The following is a 22,724-nucleotide window of genomic DNA, read 5'->3' as shown; positions in this document are numbered from 1 at the left end:
ATTTCAATTCAGGTTATGTAGTTATAGTAAGCATTCAAGATAACAGAAAGGTAACAAATGATCACAAGTTTGACAAAATGATGTGCATTTCTTGTATTTTTTTGTCTTTGGTTAGTCGCCTATAAAATTTCAGTACATAGAAAAGAGGATGCAATTTCACATCCATAACTTTGTTGTCAACAATTAGATATTTCATCTAAATGAAACAGATTTCTAAAAATGATTTCTTCTTACGTGGGAAACAACAGTTATAGATTTCATTTTCTATTATAAATATCTGTACCAGATTTCCTCAACTATAATTATGTGTACTAAAAACCTGATAAAACATGGTTAGCCTACAACCAGGCAACCAGATGGCTCTTCTAATAAGTGCCACATTTTATAATAAACCTTGTTTTATTAGGAAGTACCTAGATTTGATAGCTTGATAATTTTATCCTATATTACTAATTATTTTTCTTTGAAAATAATAAATAAAATTTTGTTTGGAATAGCATGTAAACTATTCTCTTACTCTTTGTAATAACAAATCTCTTTCCATGCCAGTCTTTGGTTGATCTTGGAGAGTTTAGGTTATTTCATTAAAGTTAGGATATCTTGATATCAATAAACAATTTGAACTGTGAAAGAATCACTTGCAAAATAAATATACCCTACAAGATATCAAATAAACGGTTGCACTGATTTTTCTACTGCAGTGACCAGTTGTTTTCATGGAGGGAAATGGCATGGATCCAGCCTAAGTGAATAACTAAGCAATTGGAATCATACAAATGCATTTTCAAACATAATTATCTCCATTTGAAGAATGATAACATACTTGATAACTGATAACTAACTCAGGTTCCCTACGTGAGACTACTGAAATTACTCTATAAACTGAATTGATCCACCAAATTAGCTAAACAACTTGTAAACTATTTTTTTTACAACTTTTTGTTTTAATATATCAATTTAGCAAGCTAATAATCTTGACATTGAGTACACAATCTTATGATATAATTTGTCTCTTTAAATTTTAAAAACTGATCTCTACACAGGTCAGATCCATTGTATGATGAAAATTTTGGTTCATATGTAGGAGAAATAGGTACTCTGTGCCAGAAGAGTCTACGTTTACGTTGTGTGAGCATGTGTGTGTGTGTGTGTGTGTGTGTGTGTGTGTGCACGCACATTCACACATAAACATATCCTTGCTGATCTTAGAGAGGAATTAATAGATCTATTTGACCTAACAGCCTCCATACCATTAATACATATGTATGGAAAACCTTTATGGAGACAGTTAAAATTCTTGTTTCCCTGAGCATATTTGTTCAGTGACGCTTACTTGAAAACAGTGAGCTCATCACTGCAATATCTGTCATCATTACAATATCAAGTTGCATAAACAGCTTATGATTTTAGGTTTTTTTTTCTAAGAAAGGGGTATATAATAAATTCTTTAAAAGTGCCAAATGTTAAAATATAAAATGAAGAAAAGTGAGCAATGAAGAAAACTGTTTATCAAACAGCATAATTATTTACTAATTATTCACTTTAAGCTTTCAAAATATGGTACAGTGTTTGTATTTGTAATAGCTCTTTCATTTTTCATATGAAAGCATATCCATAAATATTTGTCTAAGTAAAGACCTGCTCTGTGTACAAATGATTGTTGAAATTGAGTGCTTGGAAAAAGATCTTCAATGTTTTCACTAATAATGAAAACATATTTGATAAATAATTCATTTACACCTGCTGTGCATAATAATCACTCATGATGTTGGAGCTCTTTCTGAAATAGTTCTCCAAACAAGTTGTCCTTTGCACAGTGTTGTTTCCAGGAAAGAGACTAGAAAGTTCGTGATATTTCAGTAAGCATGCCGGTCTAGGAATTAATACAATAAAATTGCTCCCTGAAGCTTTGTGTAAATGATTTTATCTTAAATGTGCAAATGGCTTGGTCAAGGTTTAAATAAGAATTTTGTGAAAGGAGTATCATTATGCAGGTCCTAAATCAAGCTACACTTTTTACTTTCTTCAACTACTTACTGAAGTAGCCTATTAATGTACAGAATGTTTTAAAAGAGGTATGAAAGAATTATTAATATTATATGTCCATGCTTCCCAATGCGTGGTCTTCTAGGAAGCATCAACTAGGAACTTACTAGAAATGCAAATTCTCAATCCATTCCCCAGATTTACGACTATATCAGAAACTCCAGGAGTGGGGCCCAGTGATCTTAGTTTAACAAATTCTGCAGGGAATTCTGGTGCTTGCTCAAATTTGAGAACCCCCAGTTATGTTATGAGGATGCCATACTGGAGGGCAAACATTACTATACTGTTAGTACGTCATAAATGTTTAGCATGTCTTGAAGATTAAGAATTTTTGAAACCAACAAAATACACCAACGTTTCCATTCTCACCTGAATGTGAAAAATATTTTTTGAAACTTTTACTTTCAATTTATATTTAAATAATTTTCTTATAAGCATACTCTAAGCCTGTTCATCTCCCATTTCCAAAATTTTTTTTGTATTTCATATTTCATATTCTATAGCTTAAGAATATATATTTTAAGAAGGTTCTAAGGAGGTACCAATACATGCCATTTTTCACAGTACAAAAAGAACATCTTTTTTTTGTTTGTTTCCTTTTGTGTGCAGGCATTAAGTGTGTAATATAATTCTTTCATACTAATCATAATCATAATATTGATATTGGTAAAAGGAGCTCAACCTTTAAGATTTATTGTACTGGGGGGTTTAATAAATAGAATCATGACTCATAAACAGAAAGCAATGAGATTTTGGGGTGAAATAAACTGAGAAAAAATGTAATAAAATGCGAACAAATTCAAATAAAGGGATAAAGCTATTATCCCTTTTTTCTGATCCTTGATGTTGAACAGTTATTCATTAGTTTGGAATCTATATTTCCCCAGCCATTTACTTAGTTGAAGTGATTTCTTCCCACCCAAACATGCTTTCCCATACTCTAATGCCACTGCTCAAATAACTTAGAAATTTCTTCTCTAACAATGTGTTCTCAACAAATATTAGGATGAATAAATGAAAGAGGTTGCCCTAAAACCTACATAAGGAGGCAAAAGATCTGTACTCAGAAAAGTATAAAATATTGATGAAAGAAATAAAAGATGATACAAACAGATGGAGAGATATACCATGTTCTTGGATTGGAAGAATCAATATTGTGAAAATAACTATATTACCCAAAGCAATCTACAGATTCAATGCAAGCTCTATCATATTACCAATGACATTTTTCACAGAATTAGAATAAAACATTTTACAGTTTGTATGGAAACACAAAAGACCCTAAATAGCCAAAGCAATCTTGAGGAAAAAACAAAAAAACAAAAAAACAAAACAAAAACAGAGCTGGAAGAGTCAGGCTCCCTGACTTCAGACTATACTACAAAGCTACAGTAATCAAGACCATATGGTACTGGCACAAAAACAGAAATACAGATCAATGGTACAGGATAGAAAGCCCAGAGATAAGCCCATGCACATATGGTCACCTAATCTATGACAAAGGAGGCAAGAATATACAGTGGAAAAAAGACACCCTCTTCCATAAGTGGTGCTGGGAAAATGACAGCTACATGTAAAAGAATGAAATTATAACACTACCTAACACCATACACAAAACTAAACTCAAAATGGATTAAAGACCTAAATGTTAATGCCAGGCTCTATAAAACTCTTAGAGGAAAACATAGGAAGAACACTCTTTGACATAAATCACAGCAAGATCTTTTTTTACCCACCTCCTAGAGTAATGAAAATAAAAACAAAAATAAGCAAATGGGATCTAATTAAGCTTAAAAGTTTTTGCACAGCAAAGGAAACCATAAACAAGTCAAAAAAATAACCCTCAGAATGGGAGAAAATAAACCCTTTGTCAGTTGCAAATGAAGCAACTGACAAAGGGTTAATCTCCAAAATATACAAACAGCTCAGGCAGCTCAATATAAAAAAAAAAAAAAAAAATCGAAAAATGGGCGGAGGCCTAAATAGACATTTCTCCGAAGAAGACATACAGATGGCCAAGAGGCACATGAAAGATGCTCAACATCACTAATTATTAGAGAAATGCAAATCAAAACTACAATGAGGTATCACCTCACACTGGTCAGAATGGCCATCATTAAAAAATCTATAAGCAATCAATGCTGAAATGAGAAAAAGGAGAAAATGGAGAAAAGGGAACCCTCTTGCACTGTTGGTGGGGATGTAAATAGATACAGCCACTATGGAGAAAAGTATGGAAGTTCCTTAAGAAACTAAAAGTAGAGCTACCATGTGACTCAGCAATCCCACTACTGGGCATATATCCCGAGAAAACCATAATTCAGAAAGACACATGTACCCCAATGTTCAATGCAGCACTATTTACAATAGCCAGGACATGGAAGCAACCTAAATGTTCATCGACAGAGGAATGGATAAAGAAGATGTGGTATACCTATACAATGGAATATTACTCAGCCATTAAAAAGGAACGAAATTGGGTCATTTGTAGAGATGTGGATGGACCCAGAGTCTGTCATACAGAGCGAAGTAAGTTCGAAAGAGAAAAACAAACATCATGTATTAAGGCATATATGTGGAATCTAGAAAAATGGTACAGATGAACTTATTTGCAGGGCAGGAATAGAGACGTAGACATAGAGAACAGAAGGGTGGACACAGTGGGGGGAAAAGGAGAGTGGGATGAACTGGAAGATTAGGATGGACATATATACACTACCATGTATAAAACAGGTAGCTAGTGGGAACCTGCTGTATAACACAGGGAGCTCAGCTCAATGCTCTGTGACGACCTAGAGGGGTGGGATGGGGGTGGGTGGGAGGGAGATCAAAGAGGGAGGGGATATATGTATACATATACCTGATTCACTTTGCTGTACAGCAGAAGCTAACAAAACATTGTAAAGCAATTATACTCCAACTAAGAAAAAAGAACAAAAAAGAGGTTGCCCTATCAATCACCAAGTTCTGGAATGTCTTTATAGAAACAGTGTTAATATGAACCGAGTGTTTACTACAGCTATCTAGGGTATAAATACTGACTGGGTAGCTACTAGTAATAGATGGTAATTAAAATCATGGAGTGATTGAGACTCAGGGAAAGTAGAGGTAGCAGGCAGAAGTCTAAGACAAAATTCAGGTGTTCATAAGTCAATAAAAAAGAAGAAAAAATAATAAAATCAGAAAAATACATGAATAGTAAAAATTATATTAAAGGTGATTGGATTATTGCACAAATTATTGTTTCATTGCTGTAAGAGTGGCACAAAGAAACAAAAAGCGAAGAAAATGAGTCTCCAAAATTAAAAACAACGTAAACAGGAATTTGAGAAAAGGGAGAGCAAAATGTTGAGCAGAAACTAAACAGCAATTGTTATTTTTATATAGGAAGTCATTTCAGAATTTTATAACCGTAAAAGATAAAACAGAGAATATCTTCATGGAAGCATGAGAACTACACTGAGAAAAGTGGAGCCTGAATTTAAGAGTGATGCAGTATCTAAAAGGCTGATATTGTAGGGTTGACCACATCAGGTATATTTTGCCATTAATTCCAGTATACCTTCTAATATCTTTATTGGACTTAATAGGCAAATACTTCAAATATGCTTGCTATATAAAATTTAAATATATTCCTCCCTAATCACTGAGATTTGAAACAGATGTTCTGCTAAAACCACAATTTTAAGACTTTTAACAACTGCAGGCAACATATAATTTTATTTGATCTTAAAAATCCACGTATTTCTTTTGGCAACAGGGCCTTTTTATTGTAAGTGTTGCTAACAAGCAGTGAAACTTTCTCAATTAGTTTAGAAAGTAATTTAATCACCACCATCCCATCCATGGCACAGTCTTAGTGATCAAATAAGCACTGGTCACGAAAGTCAATTAATCCCACTTCTGAAAGCTCTTTTAGCAGGTACATTAGAGATGCATTAGAGATGGCCACTTGGGGAGACCATGTAGGAGATTCGCATCCAACTGTGCAAAGATAACTCCTGACGGAATGTAAAGCTGAAAACTGCCTTCACAAATTTAGTTTCTCTGGTTTTTTGTTTGTTGGTTTGGTTTTGTTTGGTTTTTAGTTTGTTCTGTCCAGAGCAGCAGTGCTGAGAAAGCCGCTTCTGTGACTTTTGGTTTCTGCAGAACTGCACACCTGATTGACATGTCTTGATTCTAGTAATTTGCCTTAGTGCATTATGTTGGCACTCATGGAGGTAACCACGACCATAGCTCTGGTTTGTTAGTACATGCAGTTTTTCCAGATTATCCCTACCCCAACAATCTGTTAGGTGTTTCTGAAAGAAGATGCTGAAATAGAAATATTTTCTTTAACCCTTTTTATTGTAAAATATCTTACAAAAGTATATAACAAAATTTTATCACAAATACTTGTGTAGTCATCATCCAGATTAACAAATAGAGCATTGCTAACAACCTAGCAATATAATCCCATACTCCCTCCCAGCTATCCACTCCCAACTTCTAAAAGATAACTGAGTTTCATGGCAATCACTTTATATTTCTTTATATTTTGTACAAATTAAGCTTAAAAGCCTAAAACCAGTTTGTTTTATTTTTTGAAATATGTATAAATGATATCATAGTTTTTTATGTCTGGTGTCATTCAACCAATATTATATTTGTAAGATTTAGCCATACTGTTCAGTGTATCTATAGGTCTTTCATTTTCATTAATTTATAGTACTCCATTATTTGCACATATGACAATTTCATTTACGCAAATATCCTACATAACGTTGCTATGAATATTCTTGTACATGTCTCTTGTACATATTCTTCTTTGCTACATATCTAGGGGCATAACTAGTGGGAAGTGGAGTATGTAAACATTCACATTTAGGAGAGAGGGCCAAATTGATTTCCCAAGTTACTCTCCCTTCTGCAATGTAAGAGAGCTCCCAGTGTTCTACACCTTTGCCCACACTTGGAGTTGCCAGTCTTTTAAATGTTAATCATTCCAATCTAGAAAAATGGTATAGATGATCTTATTTGCAAAGCAGAAACAGAGACACAAACATAGAGAACAAATGTATGGATCCCAAGGGGGAAGGGGGGTGTGGGAAAAACTGGGAGATTGGGATTGACACATACATACTATCAATACTATGTATAAAATAGGCAACTATTGAGAACATACTGTATAGCACAGGGAACTCTACTTGTTGCACTGTGGTGACCTAAATGGGAAGGAAATCCAAAAAAGAGGGGATATATGCATATGTACAGCTGATTCATTTCGCTGTACAGTAGAAACTAACACAACATTGTAAAGCAACTATACTCCAATAAAAATTAAAAAGTAAATAATTTTTTTTAACCATTCCAATGGATACATAGTGGTCTCTCATCAGGTTTTATTTTCCATTTCCTTGAATACCAATAAGATTGAGAACTTTTTCAGACTTTTATTTGACACTTGGATATCTTATTGAAGCCTCCTTCCCGTCTTTCTTACAGGTTCCTTTGGGTTTTTTTTTCTTATTAATTAGTAGGAGTTCTTCACATATTCTGGACACTAGTCCTTTACCCATTTATGTATTGTAAGTAAATTCTCCCACTCTGTGAACTGCTTCCTTTTCTCTTACAGGCATCTTTTGAAAATAAGTTCTGATATCTAATGTCCAATTTACCAATATTTTCTTTTATGGTTAACATTTTGTGTGTCTTATTTAAGAAATATTGCCCCACTCCATTTTAAAGGTATTCTTCTATATTATCTTTCAGAAGTTTTGTATTTCCCACCTAAATTTATAATCTCCTGGAATTCATTTTTAATATATGGTGTGAGGTAGCCGTCAAGTTGCACTATTTTCCATCAGGATCTACCATCATTTGCTGAAGACACTTTGATTTCCTATTGCTCTACATTACAACTTACATTTGAATTGTGCCCGTATATGTACAAATCTACTTATTTGCTGTAGTATTTTATGTTCGAATGATTATCTATTCTTGCACAAATGACACGTCTCCTTTACTGCAATGTGATATCAATCTTGATATCGGATGGAACACGTCCTCCCCTTTGCTCATCTTCTTCAAGGCAGAGTATAATGGCTATTAGCATTCTGCATTTTCATATCAATTTTAGTTTCGGCCCATCATGTTCCATAAAACTCCTACTGGGATTGTGATGGGGATTGCTGTGAATCTAAAGGTGAATTTAGGGAAAGTTAGCATCTTTACAATAATGACTGTTTCACTCCATAAACATGATAGACACATGAGTATACTTATATTTCCTTTAAATTCTCTCAGTAATATTTTGTAGTCTCTTCCAGAGCCATACTGCACCTTGCTAGATTTATTATTTGATATGTTTTATGTTATTTTAAACGACATTGTTTAAGAATTTTATTTTCTTTGGAATTGAGTTTTGTGCTTTAACTTGCATCCAGAAACCTGCTAAAGTAGTTTATTGATTTTAATACTTTATTTGTATTTTTTTGTTTCTATCTATACATTATCATATGTGAATAATGAGGATTCCTTTTAAATTACATTCCTTTTGTTTCTTTTGGTTTACTATGCTGTTAATGTCTCCAATAAAATGTTGAAGACTGGTGACAGCAGCCACCTATGTCTCTATTTTAAGTGGACGACTTTAAAAATTTCAATATCAAGCACTATTTTTGCTATAGCACATTTTTTTGGTGTATTCATTTATTAGACTGAGAATATTCCTTTTATTCTTGGTTTTCTAATATTTTTAAAAATAATGACTAAATATTAAATGTTATCAACTCTCTTTTGCAACATTTTTGAGATGATGTTATAATTTTTATTTTCCTGTTAGTATGTTTCATTAATAGATTTTCTGATATTAAACTAACCTCACATAAGACCAAATAAGACCTAACTGGTTATGATGCATTAACCTTTTTTATAATTTCCTGAATTAAGTTTGATAATATTTCTATTAGAATTTGGAATTCTATATTCATACTTAAGATAGGCATAAAAATGTCCTTTCTGGAAGTAGTCCATCCTTATAACATGAATTGGGAAGCATTTGTGCTGTGGCTTTTTTTTTTCCCCTAGAGGTTTTTGAGCAAAATTGAATGATTTATTGCTTAAATATTTGGAAGTGTTCACCAAATGAAAGCATCTAGACCTAGATTTTTGTTTTGCATTGCTTTGTAATGTTTTCCTTAAATTTGAAAAAAAATTTTTTTGTAGAAAGGCTTTTAACTAGTGATTAAATTTAGGTAGTATTCATAAGATTGCTCAAATTTCTATTTCTCCTGTGTCTGCTATATTGTTATATTATTGATTTCAAGATTATTCATTATATCCTCAACTTTTTAATGTTTCTGAGAATTTTTCTATTAAAATTTTATTTCTTTAAATTAATTTATTTTATTTTATTTATTTTTGGCTGCACTGGGTCTTCGTTGCTGCACGCGGGCTTTATCTAGTTGCGGCGAGTGGGGGCTACTCTTCACTGCCGTGCGCAGGCCTCTCATTGCGGTGGCCTCTGTTGTTGTGGAGCACAGGCTCTAGGCACGCGGGCTCAGTAGTTGTGGTTTGCGGGCTCTAGAGCGTGGGCTCAGTAGTTGCGGTGCACGGGCTTAGTTGCTCCGCGGCATGTGGGATCTTCTGGGATCAGGGCTCAAACCTGTGTCCCCTGCCCTGATAGGCGGATTCTTAACCACTGCACCACCAGGGAAGCCCTAAAATTTTATTTTTTAAAGCAGTTTAGGTTCACAGTAAAGTTGAGAAGATACAGAGATTTCTCACATACTCTCTGCCCTCACACATGCATAGCCTCTCCCTTTATCAACATCCCACACCAGTGTGGTACATTTGTTACAACACATCATAATCCCCCAAAGTCCACAGCTTACATTAGGGTTCACTCTTGGTGTTCTATATTAAATGGGTTTGGACAATGTATAATAATTGTGTCCATCATTATAGGATCATAGAGACTATTTACACTGCCCTAAAAATTCTCAGTCCTCCACCACTCTGCCCTTCACCTACTCTCCTAATCTCTGGCAACCACAGACTTTTTACTCTCTCCACAGTTTTGTCTTTTCCAGAATGTTAGTTGGAATCTCTAAGCATAATATTCTTGAAATTGGTCTTTTTCTCTTTCTATCTCTGTCTCTCTCTTTCCCTTAACACACCAGGGTTTGTCAGTTTTACTGATCTTTTGATTGTTCTTTATTCTTTATATTTTATTAACTCTATTTTTGTCTTATTTTAATTCTCCTATTTTTAGAAAACATACAAATTACTGCTATATAAATTCTTAATAAGGATGCTTGGTTCACTGATACCGTCTACCTTCTTTTCAAATATATGCAGTGAAAGCCAAAAATTCTCTCTAAGCGAAGATTTTTCTGCCTCCCACAAGTTTTGACATGTTATTTTTATTATCATTGAGGTTAAAACCTGTTCTAGTCTATATTATGATTTTCCCTTTGATTTTTGAGTTATTTAAAAGTATTTTCCTTAGTTGCCAAACACACTGGGGCTTTCTATTTAACTTTATAACTTATTTTTATATAAAATAATTTGTGGCTAAGGCATTTTTTTTTTATGATTTCCATTTCTTGGCCTTAAGACTTGCTTAATGACCCAGTTTTTTTTTTACAATTTTTGTAAATGTGTGTGCTGAAAAGAATGTTTGTTTCTGCATTTGTTGGGTGTAACGTTCTATACATTATATCCACTATGGCAAGTTTGCTGTTTTTCAAATATTTTATAGCTTGATTGATTTTTGATCTGCTTTTTCTATCAGTTACTGTAGGAGTATAAAAAAATTTCCCACTATCTTTGTGGACTTGCTTTTTCTGCTATAGTTCTGTAAATTTTCCTTTTTATATCTTCTTGAATACTAAATAATGTATACAATTTTAGACATATTATAACTCCTTGGTGAATTAAAATTATTATGGAGTGCCTATCTTTATTCTTTTTACCTTTAATTATAGTATTCCTACCATTAATATAACTCTTAGAATTTTTTTAAAGTATCTGTATGAACTACCTTTTTTTCCCTCTTCTTTTGATATATCTGTCATTTTTTAACAACTTTATTGAGAAATAGTTTAAATATACAACTCATCAATTCAAATTGTATGTCTTTATATTTTTGATACATTACTCTAGACTTTATTTTATGTAATCTGAAAATCTTTGTTTTAATTGAAACATTTAATCCATATATATACATATATATTCATATATTTGACTTTAAATATACTACGCTTTTCAATATTCTCTATGCCATTTGTTCTGTTTTCTTATTTTCCTTCTCTCAACTTTTTTGCTTGAATGTTTTTATTATTCAATTTCACCCTCTTTTTGTTCTAAAATTATAAACTCTTTTAACTCAATGTGCCTAACCCATATTATTTTAAGTTGTGCTAAACCCCATAAGATATCATTATTTTTGTTTAATGAAGTCAAATTCATCTAGATATTCCCAAATATTTCCCCCTTCCTGGTATTCTTATTTCCTTATAATTTCCTGCTGTCATTGAAGACAAGTTTCCTTCTCCTGAAGAACCCCTTTAGTGTTTCTTTTCCTGTGCATCTTCCTATAATAAATTCTCTCATTTCTTGTTTTTCTGAAAACATCTTTAATTTGACTATGTTTTTGAATTACAGTTTGCTGAGTATAAAATTATGTTAATATCTGTATTCTTTCATCATTTAAAGATGCCATTCCACTGTATTCTGGTTTCCATCATTTCTACTGAAAACCCAATTGTTAATCTTATTGTTCTTTGAAACGTAACATGTCTTTAATCTCTGGTTGCTTTTAACTCTGGCTCTTTATATTTTTATCTCAGCAGTTTTTAAATACAGAACTGAGTTTCAATTTATTTTTATCATGATTGGGTTTTGTAGTGCTCTCGATTCTGTGACTTGATAACTTGATGCCTTTTTCCAGTTTCATGCAGTTCTTAGACATCTTCTCTTCAGATACTGCTTCTGCCCCACTTCCTATCTAATTTTCCTTGGATTAAAATTTCAGAAAGTTAGGCCTGCTCTTTGTGTGATACATGTCACATTCCATTATTCTGTAATTTTCATTTTTTACTTCTCTGTCCTTTATTCTGAATATTTACCTCTAAGCTATCCTCTTTTGATTACTTCTCTTTTCAACTGTGTCTAGTATGGGTTAAACACATCAACTGGTTTCTTAATTTCAATTTACTGAAATCCAATATTTCCATTTGGTATTTTAAATTTCCCAGTCTTCTGTAAATACTCAATATTTTCTTTAACTTTTTTGACAGAGTGAGATCATTATTTCAAAATCTGTGTCTAATAACTTTACCATTTGGAACTTAGTGGGTATGTTTCTATCTTCTACTGCTTTTATTGCTTTTCTTCATGATGTGTTCTCTATTCCTGTTCTTGATGATTTTTCCACTGGGTGCCAGTTTTTTTTCTTTTTTTAATGCTTATAGATCATTTGACTTTTTAGATGATAATATCTTACTCCAGAGAGTATTAATATTTGCTCTGCCAGGTCTCTAGAGAGACTAACAATAAGATTACCTCAACCCAATTCCAGGTATGAGAGAATAAAAAAAACTGAGCTGCTATCCCTGCAGGGTACTACATTCAGTTTTTCCATATCCCTATGAGGCCACCCTGGACACCTATCCCTTTCCTCTGAACCCAAAGAAGCTGTCAAAAGAATTGCTCAACCCTTTATCAACCCATTCAGGAACTGAAAAACACCCATAGGGGAAAACATTCTGGCTATAAATTTCCCCTTGATAGTTCCCTATTAATTCTGGTGCTGTCTATAACATTTCTCCATTTTCTGTTATCTAGTTGTCCTCCGCAGAAAAGCTTGATCTGAATTACCTACTCTACCTTTACTAGAAGCTCCACTGCACTGTTTTTTTTTCTTCTAGATTATGACACTCACATGGTTCCAAACAGAACCGTAAGAGAGGCAATAAGAAAATGCAGGGGTTGGGCTTCCCTGGTGGCGCAGTGGTTGAGAGTCTGCCTGCCGATGCAGGGGACACGGTTTTGTGCCCCAGTCTGGGAAGATCCCACATGCCGCGGAGCAGCTGGGCCCGTGAGCCATGGCCGCTGAGCCTGTGTGTCCGGAGCCTGTGCTCTGCAACGGGAGAGGCCACAACAGTGAGAGGCCCGCGTACCGCAAAAAAAAAAAAAAAAGAAAGAAAATGCAGGTGTTAAAAAAAACTGCAAAGAATGTTGCTGTGGAAAAAGAAAACTTTTCAGTTGAGACTATTATCCTCATTTGAATCAAACTACTCTTTTCTCAGGCAAAATATCCAAATATCAAAAATTGGAATATAAATAAGATTTCTTGTGAACTCCAAAGTTTTCATATTTTCTCTTACTAAATTTTATATTAAAAATGAGTTTATTATAACAAAAATATCAAAACTGCATTATAAAAATATTTATCAAAATTTTGAATTATAATAAAAATGTAAAAACAACTAACTTTAAATACATTTACATAGAATATATTTATACATTTTTCATATTAAACTATCCTCAAATGATTTGTATTATAATATTTGAGAGTTTTAATTTTATACTTGTGTTGTGAGACCAAAAGAGAAGTACATATATGGAGGATCTAAACTGGGAATTAAAAAAAAAAAAAATCCAGTGATCTTGAAAAGCAGTAGGTGCTATGCAGAGTAGCAGGAAATTGGGAGGCAAAAATAAGTGGAGGAAGAGACAGAGAAGGGTTCAGGAGTCAAAAATATGATCTTTACAAAAACATAGGGCCACAAAAGAAAAAAAGTGTTTAAAAATATTCAAAGTTAATATAGCATTTCCACTCTCTGCTGTGTATTATCCAACACCTCCAAGTAGTTCTCCAATTTACAGTGAACCTTGAGTGGGTGGGCCACAAATTTAGCTCAATTCTGACTCTATCTACCTGAAGATATGTCAGATCCCACAGGTGAAGCCTCAGTCCTACAAGACTGCCCCCAGTTCAGATGCCAATCACAAGCTCAGATTGTTACCTGTGCTTCTGACAAGCTATGCTAACTCTTTTTTTTTTTTTTTTTTTTTTGCGGCATGCGGGCCTCTCACTGTTGTGGCCTCTCCCTTTGCGGAGCACAGGCTCCGGACGCGTTGGCTCAGCGGCCATGGCTCACGGGCCCAGCCGCTCCACGGCATGTGGGATCTTCCCGAGCCGGGGCATGAACCCGTGTCCCCAGCATTGGCAGGCGGACTCTCAACCACTGCGCCGCCAGGGAAGCCCTCTGACAAGCTATGAATTGAAGGTTCCTATTAGCTCCTCGTGGGTTCTATTATTTCTCTAAAGCAGCTCCCAGAACTCAGGAAACCAGTTTACTAAACAAATTACTGCCTCATTACAAAGGACATTAAAGGATATAAATGAGCAGGCAAATTAAAAGAGGCATACCTCGTTTTACTGCCCTCTCCTTTACTGCACTTCACAGATATTGCAGTTTTTACAAATTAAAGTGTTGTGGCCACCCTGCATTGAGTAAGTCTATGGAGCCATTTTTCCAACAGCATTTGTTTTCTTCATATCTTTGTGTCACATTTTGTTAATTCTCACAATATTTCACACTTTTTCACTATTATTATATTTGTTATGGTGATCTGTGATCAGTGATCTTTTATGTTTCTTTTGTTATTGTTTTGAGGTGCCACAAACCATGCCCACGTAAGACCATGAACTTAATAACGTGTGTGTTCTGATGACTGCTCTATCAACCGACTGCCATCCTCTCCTTGGGCCTCCCTAATCCCTGAGACACAACAATATCAAAATTAGGACATTTAATAACTCTGCAGTGGCCTGCAAGTGTTCACGTGAAAGGAAGAGTCGCATGTCTCTCACTTCAAATCAAAAGCTAGAAATGATTAAGCTTACTGAGTAAGGCCTATCGAACGTTGAGATAAGCCAATGCTAGGCCTGCTGCACCAAACACTTAGCCAAGATGTGAATACAAGAGACAAGTTCCTGAAGGAGTTAACAGTGCTACTCCAGTGAACACATGAATGATAAGAAAGAAAAACGGCCTTATTGCTGACAACGAGAAAGTTTTAGTGGTCTGGATAGATCTAACCAGCCACAACATTCCCTTAAGACAAAGCCTGATCCAGAGAAAGGCCCTCTCTTCAGTTCCATGAAAGCTGAGAAAGGTAAGGAAGCTGCAGAAGAGAAGTCTGAAGCTAGCAGAGGCTGGTTCATGAGGTTTAAGGAAAGAAGCCATTTCACTAACATAAAAGCGCAAGATAAAGCCTCAAGTGCTGATATAAAAGCTGCATCAAGTTATCCAGAAGATCTAGGTAAGAAAATTCATGAAGGTGGCTACACCAGACAACAGATTTTCAATGTAGGCAAAACAGCCTAATATTGGAGGAAGATGCCATCTGGGACTTACATAGCTAGAGAGGAGAAGTCAACACCTGGCTTCAAAACATCAAAGAACAGGCTCTCTTGTTAGGTGCTAATGCAGCTGGTGAACTTAAGTTGAAGCCAATGCTCATTGACCATTCTGAAAATCCTAGCACCCTTAAGAATTATGTTAAATTTACTCTGCCTGTGCTCTATAAATGGAACAACAAAGCCTGGATGACTGCACATCTGTTGATAACATGTGGTTTACTGAGTATTTTAAGCCCACTCTTGAGATCTATTGTCAGAAAAAAAAGTTCCTTTCAAAATATTACTGCTCACTGACAATACACCTGGTCACCCAAGAGCTTTGATGGAGATGTACAATGAGATTAATGTTGTTTTCATGCCTGGTAATACAATATACATTCTGCAGCCCATGGATCAAGAGTAATTTTGACTTTCAAGTCTTATTATGAAAGAAATACATTTCATAAGGCTATAGCTGCCACAGATAATGATTTCTCTGATGGATCTGGGCAAATTCAATTAAAAATCTTCTGGAAAGGATTCACCATTCTTGATGCCAAATAACATTTTTGATTCATGAGAAGAGGTCAAAATATCAACATTAACAGAAGTTTGGAAGAAGTTGATTCCAACCCTCACAGACATCTTGGAGTGGCTAAAAACTTCAGGGGTGGAAGTAATTGCAGATGTGGTGAAAACAGCAAGAGAACCAGAATTAGAAATGGAGTCTAAAGATATGACTGAATTGCTGCAATCTGATGATGAAACTTTAATGGATAAGGAGTTGCTCCTTATGGATGAGCAAAGAAAGTGACTTCTTGAAATAGAATCTATTCCTGATATTATGCTGTTAAGACTATTGAAATGACAAAGGATTTATATTACACTAACTTAATTGATAAGGCAACAGCAGTTTGAGAGGACTGACTCAATTTTTTTAAGAAGTTCTACTGTGAATAAAATGCTATCAAATAGCATTGCATGCGACAGAGAAATTATTTATGAAGGAAGAGTCAATAGATACAGCAAACTTCATTTTTGTCTTATTTTAAGAAACTGTCACAGCTACCCCAACCTTCATCAATCACCACCTGCATCAGTCAATCCATCAACAATAAGGGAAGACCCTCCATCAGCAAAAAGATCACTTTTCACTGAAGGCTCAAATGATGGTTAGCATTTTTTAACAATAAAGTTTTTTTAACTAAGGCATATACATTGTTTTCTTTAGAAATAATGTTATTGCACACTTAGTAGACTATAGTACAGGGTAAATGTAATTTTAAATGTACTGAGAAACCAAAAAATTTGTGTGACTCACTCTATTGTGAGATTCACTTTATTGCAGTGGTCTGGAACCAAACTTGCAACATCTCAGAGATATGCCTGTACATAGTGCAAGGTCTGGAAGGGTCCTGAATACTAGAGCTTCTGTCCCAGCCCATGGATGCATTCTGGTTCAGTAATTAGAGTTCTGGAAGCTCATCAAACCCTGTCCTTTTGAGTTTTTATGGAGTCTTCATTACAGGGGCATGGCTGATTAAATCACTGGCCACTGGTGATTGACCTCAACCTCCAGGCCCTCTTCCCTCCCTGGATTGGTTCCCCTGGCAACCAGTCCCTCCTTAGGGGCTTTCTAAAAGTTACCTCATTAACATAACCTCAGACTTGGTTAAAAGGGACTTGTTATGAATAATAAAATGTACTCTTTTCACCCTTATTGCTCTTTATTATTTATGAAATTCCAAGGGTTTTAGGAACTTAGCAATAGAAAGGGACTAAAACCAAATATATATTTATTATAAATCATAATGTCAAAAAAAATCATAATGTCACATACACAAAAACAAAAACAGTTTGTGAAAACTAGAAGATGGCATTAAAAAATAATTTAAAAAGCAAACTCATCTAGTGTTTGTCTTCTTATCTCATAGACAACTCATTCACTCTAAATATCTGATTTAATTTTATTAATGATTGTGTATGTAGACTTTGATCTATCAAGAAAGGATTTATACCATCTGTTTATGTCCAAGTATTAGAAATTTCAATGACAGCATAGGTCTGTGAGGGTACTTGAAGTTTATGAATTCTATAAATATAAGCAGATTAAAGGCAAGTAACTGTCACAAATCATAGGAACAATTTTTAAGGAAAAGTATATTACACTGTTTCTTTTCAACTATTTATTTTTTACATGCAATGTTCTGTCCTTTTTGTTCACTCAGTAAAGCCAATAGTAACCCAGTGAGAGACCAGGAACAAGCTCTCTTAGAACTACCTTAAGTTCCTACTGAAAATGAAGATCCCATGGAAAGCCTATCCTATGCCTATTAATAGCATACAACCAAGAATTCCCCTTATAACATGCTCTCCAGGTGATTGTTTACACACTGAGGTTTTCAAATTGCTATAGTAAAGCCTAGGGACCCTCTCCCTCACCAATATAATCTACTAATGAATTCTAAATTGAAGAATGCTGATGATTACTATCTGAAGCCCATGCAACAAAAAGCAAGACATCCAAAAAATACTCTGCTTTAGATATTAGCCACATTCTTGGGGTTGTGATCGGCAGAGCTTGAAGAACACAGAAATGAAGCCTTTTGTTTACTTCTAAAATTGACTCAGTTCTTGCCTTCTGAGGTTGAAAGAGGAAATTCTTTAACAGATAGACAGAAATACAGACTAGATAGATAGACTCCTTTCACACTGTTCAACTATTTGAATGGAACGTCTCTCTTTTCTAAAAAGGGACATCACTTGACATTTATCACTATATGAGGTAGAATTCTAGACTACTGCATATTTACTTAATTTAAATAACCCTCTGAGTAATACTCAGCAAATAATGCATTCACTTATTGGGACAACTTTGATTTATTTTGTTTACAAAGCAAAAATTTATACTATTAAAGCAATTCTTTTGAATGGCGCCACCTGTAATCAAGCCTCCTGTGTAGTTTATGATTCTCCTATTGCTCAATATTCTTATCATTCAAAGATAAGAATATTGAATGATATTCAATATAGAGAGTACCCATATCATTCATAGGCAAAAGTACATGAGGCCCAAAAAAGAACTGAGTAACCAGAGATGACAAATGTAAAGCATAATCCCAAAGACAAAGTATTAACACAAAATATTTGGATAACATTTTAGCTAACATCTGAAGTATAATATTGATGTCGTGGCTCAACCTACTCAACCTACTTATTTTTGGTATAGTATACCAAGTAGTATACACAATACTTTAGTGCTTGGAATTGGAAGTGAAACAAACATGAGCTGAATTCTGGCTTTGAGAAATGATTTGGGCACGTGGCTTATTTTCTGAGGAAACCATACAGCTCTCAGCTAAAGCGTGGGCTAAAACAGTATCTACTTCCCAGTAGGTATTGAGGCCCAGCAGAGTATTCATTACATAAAGGCAAGAACTTTGCTGTCTTTTTCATTGCCATATTGTAAACACCTACGACAACATCTAGAAAATGGCAGGCAGTCAACAATTTCTTTTTTTTTTTTTTTTTGCGGTACGCGGGCCTCTCACTGCTGTGGCCTCTCCCGTTGCGGAGCACAGGCTCCGGACGCACAGGCTCAGCAGCCATGGCTCATGGGCCCAGCCACTCTGCGGCATGTGGGATCTTCCCGGACCAGGGCACAAACCCGTGTCCCCTGCATCAGCAGGTGGACTCTCAACCACTGCGCCACCAGGGAAGCCCAACAAGTAATTATTTAATGAATGAAATAATTCAATATGCAAGAAGCTTAGCATACTGGATAGCAATATCAGTAAGAACTAGATGTCATAGTTACTATTATTGTTATTGCTATGGGTTTCAAGATCCTTATAATCATATATTGACCATTTAATAAAACCATCTGTGTGCTTATTCTCTACACATTTCTAACATGTTCCAAATATTTAACTTAATAATAAAACCTGGCTGAAAAACATTTAGGCTGATGTAGAGAAATGATACAGGAGTTAATCTTTTTCAACTCACATCTCTCTAGAGGTAATTACAATTTACTTTGCAAGACAGCCCAGTATAATCTGAGGTTGAGAAGTTTCTTAAACTACTTGGATATTTCTAAGTTATAAAAAAAAAATTAAGGATATGCTTTACATGCATATTATTGCCATGGGAATAAATGTTAAAAGGAAAACAGAAAATTTTCAGATGTATAGGTTCACTGGAGTTGCTTCAAAGCAGAATGCACAGATCTTTTTTAAAATGAAAAACTATAATGATACCATCATTCAAACTGGCCTTGAAAAGTATTTTTTGAGTCACTAGCCAGCACAAATTCTGCCTCGGCTCTAAGATTTACATTTCCTCTATGCACATTTTATATGTCTGATATTACAATACTAAACAGTGCAAAACTTATTTATTAGTATACACAGTAAAAAAAATCTATGATAAAAAAAAAGCTCAGGAAGAACACATATGTGTGTTGCACACAAGAACCTTACAGCTTTAGAGAACTGAAAGATAAAGACAGATACATATGAATCTAGTACTGTGGTTAGGAGGTTTACACAGGAGTCATATATTTTGAACTCAAATCTTGAGACTATCTCTTATTAGCTGTGTGATTTTTGCACAATTTCAACTCTTCAAGCCTCATTTTCTCTATTAAATAGATATTCAAATGAATGAATGAAATGAAATAATGCAAATTGCTTAGTGTATTTCCAAGCATAAAATAAGAACTTGATAAAAGCCAGTTTTTACTTTTCATACAAATTCAAGACAATTTACAACTGTACATACATACTCATGATATGGAACTGTTATTAACTGCAAGATTATCAAGGAATGAATCTAGCTCATAAAGTCTTCTTATATACACTATTAGGAAATACAAGTATCTTCTAGCGATACATAAACTTACCAATTCCCATAAAAATTCCCAGAAAAGGCAAGTAAAATAGAAAAGGCAAAAGAAAAAGGTATACTATATGTTTCCTATGAGAACTCAGCAACTTTTTAAGCCTTTTGTACCACCAATAATGCTTACTGTATCACGATAAATAACAAAAATTTATTTCCCAGAAAGACATTTAAGTATGAGATATTAATTAAATGTTATTTTAGGTGTTGTTTGACTTAGTTTTTTTGCAATCACCTCGGATTATACAGAATGAAATATACTAAGACTTTAAGATTTAGATAAGCTAGTTCAAATTATGGGCTGGTTTATTTTTTCTTTCAAATGCCACTTTAAAAGCCATTCACATGTTCAACTTATTTCTTCTAAAAAATATTCAAGCCATTTTTAATTAAGCTATACTGCTTTTCGTATGTCAGGCCAATTCCCTTCCGTCTTGTGTGAATGGTCACTGGCTGTTTAATAACAGCATTAGCAATGAATGTGGACAGCTTTATTTCTTGGTCTATAATCATTATTAAAGTATTTACTACTAAGTATAAAGAACAGGTTTCTAATAACATCATTCGCCAGTCTAAACTACACAACACTCTTCAATTTGTCATTATCACCTACTTAAATAGCTCCCATTTCTGCATAAATTAACATTTACTCATGCTAAAATTGAAATATTTACCATGGATATTATCATAGAGAACTTTTTACCTCATTTTACTTTTTCTGCCTAGCCTTTACTCCACTTATCTTGACAAGATAGATAAAACACATATGGTTTCTGCTACAGAAGTCTGAGTAAGGAAGACTCTAAAAGAGGCTTCAGGTTTCTGGATAGGAAATCTTTATCACAAGTCACTTAAATACATGGGCAAAATTTCATTCAAATCATAGTCCTTCTCCAATACACTTCCCAGTCACTTTAGTACACAATTTGAACTCTACCAATGGAAAATATGCCAGAGCAAGCCAGATCTTATCACCACTCCCTGACCTTGTGCCAACACCTTCATCCATACATAGTTCTCTACTGTCAAGTAGGAATATACCTCTAAGATCCTGGTGGTTTTTATTCAACTTTTTCAAATGACTTTATATTTTATAAAGTTAAAGAGCAGACACATTTTTCCTTTGTGTCACTCAATTTATCTGCCTCCTCTCTTTTTAGAACTTAATTTTTTATAATAGACTTTACTTATTTATTTTTATCTTTCATTCACCAAAAATATTCCATGTGTTTATGGGACTGGAGAAAGAGTGCAGTGTGGTGAAGCACTCAAGCTTCAGCATCAGACGGATGCAAGTTCAACCACAAGTTCTGCTTGATGTAACTGTTTCACGTTAGTCATTTCACGTAACGTCTCTAAATCTCAGTTTTCTCTTCTGTAAATTATTACAAATATAAGGCAAAATTTAGCCATGTTATATATTTGTTACAGGTCTCATAAAGGGTTATCAAGAGAAATAAATGAAATAACGGGTACAAAGCACTAGAAAACTATATGGCAAAGAATGAGCTTTTAATAAATGTTATTGCCACTATTATTGATAGTGCTGCTGCTGCTACTACTGTTATTTCTACTGCTTTAAATGCGTCAGTGAATCAAAAGACAATTCTTGTGTACGTAAGATTAACAACAATCTAACCTAATATGGTGTGTCCCCCAACACTGTAATCAAGTTTTTCTCCTCTGTGCCTCTCACAATAGCATTCTCACTTTTGTACCCTCTCTTTCCTCATGCTGTTTCTCAACTTGCAATGTTTTCTTACCACTTTTTGTTAATGAATTTTAGGAAAAGAAAGGGAATGAACAGAGGATTCCATGGAGGACACTACCTTTGGTAAAACAATATGGATTCATAAGTGATTCATATGGGATAGAGTAGAACATAACTTAAAGAGATGGTAACAGAGATTAAAGATACTGCAGAAACCAATATATAAAATAAAGGTGTTTGAGGGCTTAGACTAAGTTCATGGCAATCAAAGTGGAAAAATAAAGAATCTAAGAGCCATTGCTAGTAAAGAATTAATAAAATTAGAGACTGATTATATATATTTAGTTCATTAAAATATGAATATGCTTTAAAATAAGCAATATAAGCATGAAGTACATAAGGGTTAGCAAAGATAATGGTCAACTAAGAAACATCTCTGTCTTCTATGTATGCTGGTTTTAAAACCTGGGTAATGTGTGTGTGTGTGGGGGGGGGGTGTTGATGATGTAGAAAAAGGAATATGCCAAATGTATACATTTGTACCTTGAATTAAAGATGCTTCAGAAGAGCTAAGGGAATAGAACCTGTGCTGCTGGTGAATCCATATAGTTTCCAACAACAATTTATTAGGTACTTGTTATGTGCCAGGCACTGGTAAAGATTGCCTAT

The sequence above is a fragment of the Delphinapterus leucas genome, chromosome 3 (assembly GCF_059928025.1).
Source record: "Delphinapterus leucas isolate spDelLeu-1000000601 "Yukka" chromosome 3, BTC_Dleu_Yukka2, whole genome shotgun sequence".
Taxonomy (NCBI): Eukaryota; Metazoa; Chordata; class Mammalia; order Artiodactyla; family Monodontidae; genus Delphinapterus; species Delphinapterus leucas.
This window is presented reverse-complemented; position numbering follows the sequence as displayed.